The following is a 12,823-nucleotide window of genomic DNA, read 5'->3' on the forward strand; positions in this document are numbered from 1 at the left end:
CGATGCATACATGTGTTGTATGGATGGCAAATTAGTTATACACATTACACGTCCGGTGTTGTGGAGTCACCGTACGTATGCACTCTCAGCTCCCGGTATTTCCGGTGCTTACGTACGTACCACTTGCGTAGCTATAGCTTTAACAATGAAACATGCATGGACCTTTTCTATACCTAAACGATACTATATGAACAGCATTGCGTCGACATGCATGATGACCATACGTACATCTCAGAGGCTATTCTTAGTAGTGGATGGGGCTGCGATCGATCAATAAACTACTAAGAACATATTTAAAATAGGCTGTCGATAGATGGTTAGTTCGGGTGGTTCCATCAGTGTGTGACCGCCCTACGCACTGATCGACACCAGTACTGTCCCCGGCCTGGCCTTGACGCATGCAAGTTGAGGCCATCACGCATATGTTCAGTGTGACTGTGCGAGGCTACATCTATATGGCTATGTGTGTGCAGTCTAGCTCTGCACAGTTCTCCTTTTCATCCCGACACGGTACGTACAGTGCTTCTGAGTCCTGGCCTGAAACGGAACTGCTCATGGACAAGCCGGTCGCAACGGCCGACCGGTGCGTACGTCGTCGACGCCGACGGCCCATGCACCCAGCAGCGACCACCTGCATGGCTGCATGCATGCCATGCGCGTGTAGTTTAATTGATCGATTAACATATGCAATCATTTCGAATTAGGCAACTTCGGCCACCAGCTGATTAATTACTCCGGCTTGGACGGTCTCTGCCACGCAACAAGAGCCACCGCTTTACGTCCGAGAGATGAGACGCATGCGCGAGGTGTGCAAATTCGGTGCATGCATATTGTATACAGATAGCGAACCAGTTCATTTAGAAGGAAGGTGGTATCCGGCCCACTACTTTACATTGGTGCTCATATTTTTCAAAATTTGTTTCGTATCTTTTGGCGATGTGCATTCAGTGAAAGAAGACGTTCTAATCGACTATGAAGGCGTCTATGGCTACTTCGTCAATCTTTAGATGATGTGTCCGTTCAATTTCTCAAAGGTGGATGTAAGGTGTGCTTGTGTGTGTTCTGAGTGTATGTGTATATGTATGAGTATCTATATTTGTATTGTGTTAAAAAAACATATTGTATACAAATACCACTTAGTTTCTTTAAAAAATATATGCTTAGCTACGCTTTTGGATATGTAGCCAAAGCCAACTAGGCATTCATTTTGGAACAATTCTATACGATGCTGAGCATAGGGCAGCAAGCTAGCGAAGCGGTAGCAGCGTACACAAGGTTTCGGTTTTGGACTTTTCTAGAAGGTTCTGACTGGTTTTGGGAACCTTCCAGATGTCCTGAACCGGTTTTCTTTTTCTGTCATTTCTTTACAGGTTTTCTTTATTTTCTTTTGAGTTTTTCCCCTGTCTCTCTTGTTTCTTTTTTAAAAAATTACAAATTTCAGAAGATCTTTTTATTTTGTAATTAATATGCATAATTTCCAAAAATGTTTGGAATTTCAAAAAATTGTTTCCGTTTTTAGAAGTGTTCATAAGTTTTTTGTAATGTTCTGAATGTTAAAGCATTTCCTGTTTTCAAAATTTGTTCAGAAATTTAAAGAATATTCATATTTTCGTAAAATTTTCAGGAATCTCAAAATTTGTTCCAATTACAAATTTTGGTTGTGTTTTTTAAAAAGTGTTCATATTTTTAAAAAAATGTTTGTAATTTTCAAAAATTGTTTGAATTTTTAAAACTCTTCGGGGTTTCAAAAATTATTCATGTTTCCAACAATTGTTTGTGTTTTTAAAAATGATCGGAATTGCAAAAAAAATCTTCACATTTTATTTTAATTTTAAAATTCCAAACAAAATGTTATGTCTTCAGAAAATATTTGTCGGAATTGTTCATAATTTTCCAAAAATATTTCAAATCTGATCCTGGAGTGAGCTCTTAAAAGTTCACACTTCTCATCAGTCACCAGCGTTCGGAAGTGGGAGGTCATGAGTCCAATACCTCTTAAGCGTGCCACTTTTTTGGCATTTTTACTCTAGTGCTACAAACATAACTCGCGTCAGTGCCTGCGAGTGGGCTAGCCCAGTCACGGACCCATCTGTTGCGTGTGCTATTGGGACTTCCTTCATTTTGGAGAGATATAAAAAACATGGGAGCTCCAGCCGCTCTTTGCGGCAAGTTGCCGGCCGAACGCACAGGCAGATATCCGAATGGGCCAGCCCAAGCTAGCGAGGAGCAGCGAACCAGTAGGTCGCGTTTTGTAGGTATCGAAGTCAGGAGATCCAGCTCGATAAGACATACTATTACCACTTCACCTGACAACAATATCTGATTATTGGCCTGTGCGAATAAATTAAGAACCAAAACCATCGCAGATTCGAGTATTTTCGAAATTTCAAACCCAAAACATTTGTTTTAAAAAAAGGAAATGTTTATGAAACACGAACACTTTTTAAATTTGTGAATTTTTTTTTAAAAAACTCAAACATTTTCAAAAGGGGAACATTTTTGAAAATAATGAACAATTTTCTGAAACTCTGGGATAAAAAGAATACATGAACATTTTTTCAAAACTGGAACATTTTTTGAAATTCCTAAATTTTGGGAAAACACGAATATTTTATGAAACTCTGGAACAAAATTGAAAACACAAACATTTTTTCATAACAGATTTGTTTTTCGAAATTCCAAAACTAAATTTGGAAAGTGAACATTTTTTGAAAAACGGAGCTTTTTTTAAACTCGGAACAAAATTTCTAAACATGAACATTTTTTGAAAAATGCACATAATATTTGAAACGGAACATTTCTTTAAACTCCTGAACACAATTTAAGACATGAACAAATTTCGAAATTTGTGAACAGTTTTTCGGAACGAGAACTTTTTTTGAATCTTCCGAACAAAATTTGGAAACATGAATATTCTTTGAAATTAGCGAACAAGTTTTGAAATGGAATTATTAATTGAAGTCTCCAAATTTTTCTAAAGACGTTTTGAAAATTTTGCACAGAAACTGAATAAAAAAGAAAAAGCAGAAAGAGAAAATAAAGATTAGTAAAAACATAAGAAAGCGAAAAACCAGCAAAAAACGGTTTTGTAACATTCTAGAATCTTCACAAAAGCAGAAAAACCAGGCTGGAACCTTCCAGAATGTTCCCAAAACCGGATGCATGTACTCGTTAGCTTTTCCGATGGGCCGGCCCAGTTCGATCGCTAGCTTTGATCTGGTCTATGCGAAGGATCCGAATATCCTATTTGACGCTCTTTGCGTCAAACTGCCGGTGCTTCCACGACCTAGAAAGGGATTATGGCTGGGAGGAAGGCACTAGAAGCTGGCTTATTAAAGAGAATTTGTGACGGCACTTCTGTGAATATTTGGACTGATCAGTGGCTCCCTGGGAAGCAATTTCTGCAGCCATCAGTTCAGATTGGGAGTGCCACCCTCCACACAGTTTCAGACCTAGTTGACACTGAGAACTGGAGTTGGAAAGTTGATCTCATTCGGAGTAATTTCACACCGCCAGATGCTGATGCAATTTTAAATTTACCACTCAGGCAAGGTGGTGGTGACGACTTCTGGGTGTGGGCTCATGAGAGGTCAGGGTCCTATACTGTAAAATCCACGTATCGTGCTCTAATGACTCGCAACGAGCATTTAGCTCTAGAGGAAGGGGCGATCACTGAAACTTCAGAGAATGACAAACAGTTATGGACTCAACTCTGGGAGCTCAAAGTGCTACCCAAGGTCCGTGTCTTCTGGTAGCGAGTCCTCTGCGGCATTCTGCCGGTGGAATCAACACTGAGGCATAGACACATTGCGACTATGGCCCGATGCAAGTTCTCCAAGGGTGCAGACGAAGACATGGTGCATGCATTCATCAAGTGTTCCCATGCTCAAAGCTTCTGGATAGAAGCTAGGAAGTGGCTCAATGTCAAACTGCCACAACTACATCTGAGTACCTGGTGCAAGGGTATTCTGTGTGACACACTCATCGATGAGGGAGACCGGGCGAAGATCATCATAGTCATGTGGGCAATATGGACTTCCCGCAACAACATAACAGATGACAGAGAGAGTCTGAATCCCGGCCAGTCCTTGAAGCGAATCAGAGAAGCTCTAATGCTGTTAGAGCTCCCAGTTGAACATACCAGGATTTTGCCTAGTTATGGTTGGAGACCACCTGACCCAGAATGGATAAAAATATACATGGATGCAAGCCAGCAAGCGTCTCGCTGACTGAAAACAGAAGTGGAGCGGGCGGTCTAGCAAGAACTCCCTCCGCCTTTGTTGCTGCCTGGAGTAAGCCGCACCATAATGTCACGAATCCGCTTATTGCAGAAGCTCTGGCTCTACAAGACGGAGTAATTTTTGGCAAACTTCGGGGTTTTCCACGAGTGGTGTTTGAAGTAGATTGCTTGGAGTTGGTACAACTCTGGAACTCGCGACAATTTTCACGCTCTGTTATAGCGCCTATTCTTCTCGAAATTGAAGGGCTAGCCTCAACTTTTCTTAGTTTTGATGTTCAACATGTAATGAGACAAGCCAACAATTCAGCGCACCTATGTGCAAAGCATGCAAGCACACTGGGAGTGACTGATTGCTGGATGAACTCTCCTCCCGGTTTCCTCGTGACGAGCCTGTTGGCTGATCGCGCTGGAGCTGGAAATGATTGAATAAAGCTCTATGATTCCCGCAAAAAAAAACTGCCGGCACTTCGCACAGGCGAGCGACCGAGCAGCGACGCAAAGAGCCGGCCCAGTTTTTGCGCATACCGCCACTAGACAGCCAGTTTTGGGAACGTTCTAGAAGGTTCCCTACCTTTTTTCTTTTACTGGCTTTTTTGTTTTCCTTTTTTGTCTGTTTCTTTTCTTTTTTCCCTTTTTTGTTTCTTTTTTCCTTTTCAAGGTTATTTTATCTTTTTTAAACTAAGTTCATGTTCAAAAATTGTTCTTATATTTAGAAAAAAATTATTGCCTTTAAAAAATGTTCGAAATTTAAAAAAAATCATAATTTCAAAAAATGTTCGTGATTTTCAAAAAAAGTTTTTGTTTTCATAAAATTCTGCAAATGTTCAAAAATTTCAAAAAGTGTTCGGGTGTTAAAAAAATCGTGATTTTTTCAAAAATGTTTATGATTTTAAAAAATGCTTTTGTTGAAATTTTAGAAAAATGTTCTTCCTTTAAAAATTTGTTCACATTTTTCAAAAAATGTTCATGTTTCAAAAAATGTTTTTGCGTTTCATAAAGTTATTCGTGTTTTTCTTTTTTAGAATAAATGTTTAGCTTTTAATAAAACTCTGAAATTTTCAAAAGTTATTCGTGTTTTTCTTTTTTAGAATCATGAAATGTTCGAAATTTTAAAAAAAATCATAATTTCAAAAAATGTTCAAAAAGTGTTCGGGTGTTAAAAAAATTGTGATTTTTTCAAAAATGTTTATGATTTCAAAAAATGCTTTTGTTGAAATTTTAGAAAAATGTTCTTCCTTTAAAAATTTGTTCACATTTTTCAAAAAATGTTCATGTTTCAAAAGATGTTTTTGCGTTTCATAAAGTTATTTGTGTTTTTCTTTTTTAGAATAAATGTTTAGCTTTTAATAAAACTCCGAAATTTTCAGAATTTGTTCGCCTTTTCTATAATATGTTCAACACTTCAAAATATGTTCCCTTTTTCAAATGTTGTTCTCAAATTAAGAAAATGTTTGTGTTTTCAAAAAATCTTTTGGAATTTGTAAAATATTCGCATATTAGAAAAATGTCAAGAGTTAAAAAAATGTCCCTGTTTTCAATTTTTGTTCAAAATTTCAGAAAATGTTCTGAATTTCAAAATATGTTCACATTTTCCAATTATTCTTCACAGTTTTTCAAAATTGTTCATGTTTTTAAATTTGTGTTTGAATTTCAAAATTTGTTCAGATGTTTCGGTAAGTATTCAAAATTTGTTCAATATTTCAAAATTCTATTCATGCTTACAAATATTGCTCAAATTTTTATAACTTCGTTCACAATTTCCAAGAGAATGATCGAGAACTCTGAGAAAGATCGGATCTCTGTCTTTACATTCTTTACTAGTTTGCGCTTATTGAATGTCAGTAGGACTTGCCAGCCCGAGTGGCTAGCGAGAAGGCCTCCAGAGCTGGAGGTACGGATTTTTCGCTCCTCCATCCGATTTTTCGCTATATTTTTACATCGTCACGACCCCTAAATGGGCTGGCCCAGTCGGGGCTCTCCGTGTGTGCGTCGCGCGCGGCAATTTGCCGCAGAGCGCGTCACATAGGAGGTCCCCGAAGGATCCACTACTCGACATAGAATGCGCCAAATAGGAAAAGCCCAAAAATATAGTTAGCGCCTTCAGTGCCAACTAAGGTTTGTAGCGCCCGTAGATCACCTCATGGGCCGCCACGACCCTGTATGCCACACTCCTTCGCGGGACCTCCTTTTGCAGCGTCTTAAGCGCCAGGTTGGCCAACTGGCGCTCATGCGCCTCCTCGAGTGGGCCGGCCCAAATACACGCGAACACTGCGTCCCTGGCTCGGTCGCTTCCTGCATCGCTCGCTCCATATTCCAGTTCGATCATTCGATTGGATGGACTAGCTGACCGTTGACCATTTGACCACTAACCATCTGACCAATGACTTTTCTAGAAAAAGTTCATAAAATTGAAAAACAGTTTGTGAATTCGAAAAAAGTCCATTGATTTTGAAAACAGTTCATCAGATTTGAAAAAAAAGTTGATCGGTTTTTGAAACAGTTCATCAAATTTGAAAAAAAATTCATCAAATTTTGAAAAAAAGTTCATTAGATTTTGAAAAAAGTTCATCAAATTTGAAAAAAGTTCATCGATTTTTTTTAAATCATCAATTTTGAAAACAGTTCATCAGATTTGAAAAAAGTTCATCGGATTTGAAAAAGTTCATCGAATTTGAAAAAAAATCAGAAATCTGAAAAAGTTCATCGATTTGAAAAAAAAATTCATCGAACTCGGAAGAAGAAAAAGGAAAAAATTGAAAATGAAAAAGGAAAACAGAAAAAGGTAAAAGGACAAGGTATAAGAAAGTAAAATTTCATTTTGAAAAAATCCTGCGTGAATAGAGAGGAAACTGCACAGGCCCTCTTGTTTTCTCAAGTCCCCTAGGCGAAAGAACTAGGGTTTCGTAGTCTTCCGGCGATTCTTCGCCGGAATCCTATCTTCGGCGCTGCACGCGGGTGTGATTGAATCTTCTCGACTCGGGCTGACGAAGGGGGATCCCCGTGATCTTACCCAGCCTTGGACGAGGAGTCTGTTTGCCTTGCACGGAGTGCTAGGGTTTCGCCGGATTGGATCGCGGCTATGGCGGAAGGCAGTGGATCTCAAAGGGAGAAGGGGAAGGAGACAGCGGAGGATCTGCTCGCTCGCCTTACCCTACAGGAGGAGGAAGAGGATGACTTGTGTGGGAAGAGGAACTCCCAGACCTAATGGAACCGGCGCAATGGCTGGCGTTCGCTAGGGTGCACACATCAAGAACCTTTAGCCCTAATGCACTCTATGGTGACATGAGGGCGGCCTGGAACCCGGCTAAGGCGGTAGTCTGTAGGAAGATCAGGGAGAACCTATTCACAGCGCAGTTTGGGTGCCTTGCAGATTGGAAGAAAGCTATGCTAGATGGTCCATGGCTGTTTAGGGATCAGGCTGTGATTTTGGAGGAATAAGACGGTTTCAAAAACCCTGATTCGTTCAAGCTGGATAAGATCGAGGTGTAGGCGCAGATCCATCGCTTGCCAGACAAGTTTCTTATTGAGCCGGTGGTGAGAGGCTTGGCTTCGAGGATTGGTGAGGTGATGGAGGTGCAACTAAAGCTGCCGGCTGGATTTTTCGGCGAGTTCGTGAGTCAAGGTGAAGATAGATGTGAACACAAAGATTAAGAGGTTTGTCACTGGAAAGAAAGGCGATGAGAGGGTGAAATATCAAGTCAAGTATGAGAAGCTGCCTATATTCTGTTATAATTGTGGAGAGTTTGGTCACTGGCACGAGGAGTGTGGAAACGGGGTTCACGACGAATCTGCCTTTGAATGGGGTGCTTTCTTATTTGTAGATAATGTGAGAGTCCGATCAGCAGGAAGAGGGTATGCTCAATCACAGAGGGGGAGAGGAGGTTATGCGATGGGAGGACGAGGCAGAGGAAGGGAACAGTATAATCCGAACCAGAGATGGAGGTTCAATGCAAGACCGCCGCAGACCCATGAAGCAGCAGATGAGTCGGAGGAGAAGGCGCAATATGGGGATGGAATGAATACGTCAAACCAGCAGCAACATGTTCAAAATTAGCCGCAGGTCCAGAACCATGATGTTGGCAGAAACAAATCCACCATGCTGGGGAACACTGGACCTGAAATCAGTGCTTCGGGGGGTAGGGGAAGAAAGATGTCAATGGAAGAGGAGGATGGATCGGGGGGGGCTCGCTCAAGAGGCTGTCGGCTGATAACACAACAGCTAACCTCCTCGGAACGGGTACAGGAGTAGGAGAATGAGTTTTGTCGGGTACGGCCACGACGTTGGTGGTGAGGAAGAAACCGTCGGGAGTGCCTCCTTTGCCTCCGGTGTATGTGTCTCCGAGAAAAGAAGTGAAAAGGCCGAAGAAAGGGGATGGCCAGGGGAGGAAGTTGGATAGCACTCTTGAAGTGGATCATGAAGCAGAAGAGACCAACACGGTAGAGGGCAACGAGGCATACAAAGATCTATCGGTGGGCTCCCGTGAGGAGTACCGCCGGAAGCAATGAGTATCATATGTTGGAATTGTCGGGGTGCGGGCAAAGCCTCGACAGTTCGCGAGCTTCGGGAGATCGTGAAGAATTTTGCCCCTATCGTTCTGTGTATAATAGAGACTCAAATTGATAAAGTTAGGGTAGAAAGTTTAGCTACTTCAGTTGGTTATGATAATGGTTATGCTATCAGCAGTGTAGGCAGAAGTGGATGAATTGGTTTGTTCTGAAATAATTCAATAAACATTGGTATTTCTGGTTACTCGGATTATCACGTGGATTGTGAGGTGAGGATCCCGGGTTGTGACCCGTGGGGACTAACAGTGGTGTACGGTGAAGCTCAAACAAACTTGAGGCACCAGACCTGGGAGACTTTGAAAAATATAGCAAGTTTAAGCCCCCTCCCATGGCTATGTATAGGGGATTTCAACGAAGTCTTACATCCAGAAGAACATGAGGGGGTTGGAGAGAGAAGCAATGCTCAGATCCAAGGATTCAGGGACATGGTCGATACTTGCATGCTTATGGATTTGGGGTATAAGGGGAGGTTCTGGACTTTTGAGAAGAAGGTTATGGGGGGTTCTTATACTAGAGTTAGGTTGGATCGGGCTCTTGGTTCAACCAAGTGGTGTTCTCTATTTCCACTCGCGGGTGTTAACCATCTAACATCAGCAACATCGGATCATGGCCCGATACAACTTGTGTTAAACTTGGAGCAGGACCATCGCCAAGTAAAGGAGAAGATCTTCCGCTATGAGGTGGCATGGGAAACACATGAAGATCTGAAGGGCACAATTAGTGCCTCGTGGGCGGCACCGATGGAGGAAGGAAGAGTGGCAGATTTGAAAAATAAGCTAGCAAACTTGTCAAATAATTTGAGAAAATGGGACAGGAGGACTTTTGGGTCTGTGCGCCGTGAAATAAAGGAGTTGAAAAAGAAACTTGACGAGCTGCGGAATGCCCCTGGACGACCTGGACCTTGTCATGAAGAGAAAAAGGTGAATGAGAAGCTGGTGGAATTATACCATAGAGAAGAATTGTTGTGGAGGCAGCGTTCAAGGATTGGGTGGCTGACGGCGGGAGACAAGAACACAAATTTTTTCCATATGAGAGCTAGCATGAGGAGGAAGAAAAATATGATTAAAGCTTTGATGAATTCTTTGGGGGTTTAGGTGGATGACCCGGAAGAACTAAAAGAGATGGTCACATCCTTCTATAAGAATTTATACACAACCGAGGGGGTGTCGGACATGGAGGCGGTCCTAAGGCATGTGCCGCGGAAGGTCACCTCAGAGATGAATGGCATTCTATGTGCAGAATATTCTGAAGATGAAGTCAAGGCTGCTCTTTTTCAGATGTTCCCAACAAAATCTCCGGGCCCGGATGGATTCCCGGCTCACTTCTATCAGCGCCATTGGGATGTGTGTGGGAATGAGGTGACAAAGGCTATTCTCAGGATAGTCCGAGGGGAGGAAGATGCAGAATGTATCAATGACACCTTCTTGGTCCTTATCCCAAAGGTATTGAGTCCAACATTACTTAGTCAGTTCAGACCTATCAGTTTGTGCAATGTTTTGTATAAAATTGCTTCGAAGGTGATTGCAAACAGATTGAAGCAAATTTTTCCGAAGATAATCTCAGAGGAATAGTCTGCATTTGTTCCTGGCAGGCTCATAACAGACAATATTATCACGGCATATGAGTGTTTGCATTTTATGAAGGGAAGTAAGTCAAAGAAAAATAGTCACTGTGCTCTCAAGTTGGATATGATGAAAGCTTATGACAGGCTCGAGTGGGACTATCTCCAAGCAATGATGGAGAGGCTAGGTTTTGCTCAGCAGTGGATAAAGGTGGTAATGAGTATGATCAAATCAGTTTCTTTTTCTGTTCTGTTTAATGGAGAAAAGTTGGAGGAGTTTAAACCTAGCAGAGGGATTCGACAGGGAGACCCTATCTCCCCTTATCTTTTCTTGATAGCAGCGGAGGGCCTTTCGTGCCTACTGAAATCAGTTCCTCAGTCGTCAGCATTTTCCGGAGTCCAGGTGGCCCCGACAGCTCCGGTTGTCAACCGCTTGCTCTTCGCTGATGATAGCCTGCTGTTGTTCAAGGCGAGTACAGAAGGGGCAGAGGTGGTGCCAAATCTGTTGGAAACATATTGCAGGGCATCTGGGCAAAGAGTGAATAATGAGAAATCTTCGATCTTCTTTAGTAAAGGCTGTCCACAGGCAACAAGGGATGGGATTAAAAACACCTTGCAAGTTCATGATGAGCAGTTAAGCGATCGGTATCTTGGGATGCCACGGATGTGGGTCATGCAAAGAATGGCACTTTCAAATATCTAAGAGACAGGGTATGGGACAAAATCAAGGGGTGGATGGAGAAGCTGCTATCATATGCCGGTAAGGAGGTGCTTATCAAGGCGGTGGCTCAGGCGATACCTGTCTATTCAATGTCTTGTTTTAGGTTACCGCGAGGCATTTGTGGAAGCATTACCTCTATGATCAGACAGTTTTGGTGGGGAAGTAAAAGAGGGAAGAGGAAACCTTGCTGGATTTCGTGGGACATATGCACAAAACCCAAGTATTTGGGAGGACTTGGTTTTAGAGATATTGATCTCTTTAATCTCTCACTTTTAGCAAGGCAAGCATGGCGCTTAATTCAGTCACCCAACACTTTAAGTGCCAGAATTCTACAAGCAAAGTATTTTGCATCTACGTCTTTTCTTGAGGCAGAATTGGGAGGCAAACCATCGCAGATACAGAGAGCTATTATAGAGGGGAGAGGAGCACTTGAACAAGGTCTGATACGGAGGATTGGAACTAGAGAAGAAACCAATATATGGGAACATAATTGGCTCCCACGTTCGGGCCTAATGAGACCAATGGCGAGCTTGGTTGTGGATAAACCAGTACGAGTTGTAGAGCTAATTGATGCCACTAAGGCAAGGTGGATAGAAGAAAAGGTGCGTACAATTTTTCTGCCCTGGACGCCAACATAATACTAAACATACCACTCTGCACTACAAAAGTTGATGATTTTTGGGCTTGGGGAGAAGATGAACGCGGAATTTTTTCAGTAAGGTCAGTATATAAATTGCTGTTGAAACTGAAATTACAAGGGGAGGCATTGCTGCAGCCGGTGGGAGGACACTCAAATGAGGCAACAGAAGAAGCAGCTTGGACTGCTTTGTGGCACATCAAGGTCCCCTCAAAACTTAAAGTGTTCTTATGGAGGTTATGCCATGAATCGATCCCAACAACAGGGGTATTACACCACCGGAATATGGCAACTTCAAGTGTGTGTGCCTTCTGCTCGGCACAAGATGATTGAAGCATGCGTTGATAGATTGTGTGATGGCTAGAAGTGTATGGTCACTTTGCTCAGAGGAAATAGTGGAGTTAATGCTTGACAACTTGTCCCTTGATGCAAAAAACTGGATCTTTACTATGCATGATTCGTTGTCACATACGGAATTCACACGGATGGTGGTGACTCTATGGGCGGTCTGGCGATCAAGAAGAAGAGCAATACATGAAGAAATATTTGACAGTCCTTTCTCAACTAACTCTTTTATAAACCGCTACCTGGGGGATTTGGAGCTGGCGGACATGAGAGACAGAGGAGCGTCGAAGCAACCGCGTATCGTCAGACCAACTGTGTGGCTGGCTCCGCCTGGTGGACATGTGAAGTTGAATGCGGATGCGGCAGTGTCCAGGGAAGAGGATTAGGTGCTGTGGGGGTGGTATGCCGAGACCACGAAGGCAGTTTCTTGGGAGCCTCAGCCCTAAAACTCAAGTTCATTACGGATGCGAGCACTCTGGAAGCGATTGCTATACGAGAGGCTCAAGCTTTGGCTGAGGATCTATATGCTAACATGGTTCAGATTGCATCGCATTGCAAGAGGGTGGTTGTTGATGTCCAGAAAAACTCAGGGGCTGGATATGGAGCTATTGTCCATGAAATTTTACACCGTGTGAATTCTTTTATTTCATGTAAAGTAGTTCATGAGTATAGGAGCTCGAATTTCGAGGCTCACAATCTCGCTAAATATGCTTTGTCATTAGGATATGGCCGTCATGTGTGGCTGGGCCAACC

Source organism: Triticum aestivum, chromosome 3D (genome assembly GCF_018294505.1).
Source record: "Triticum aestivum cultivar Chinese Spring chromosome 3D, IWGSC CS RefSeq v2.1, whole genome shotgun sequence".
Lineage (NCBI taxonomy): Eukaryota > Viridiplantae > Streptophyta > Magnoliopsida > Poales > Poaceae > Triticum > Triticum aestivum.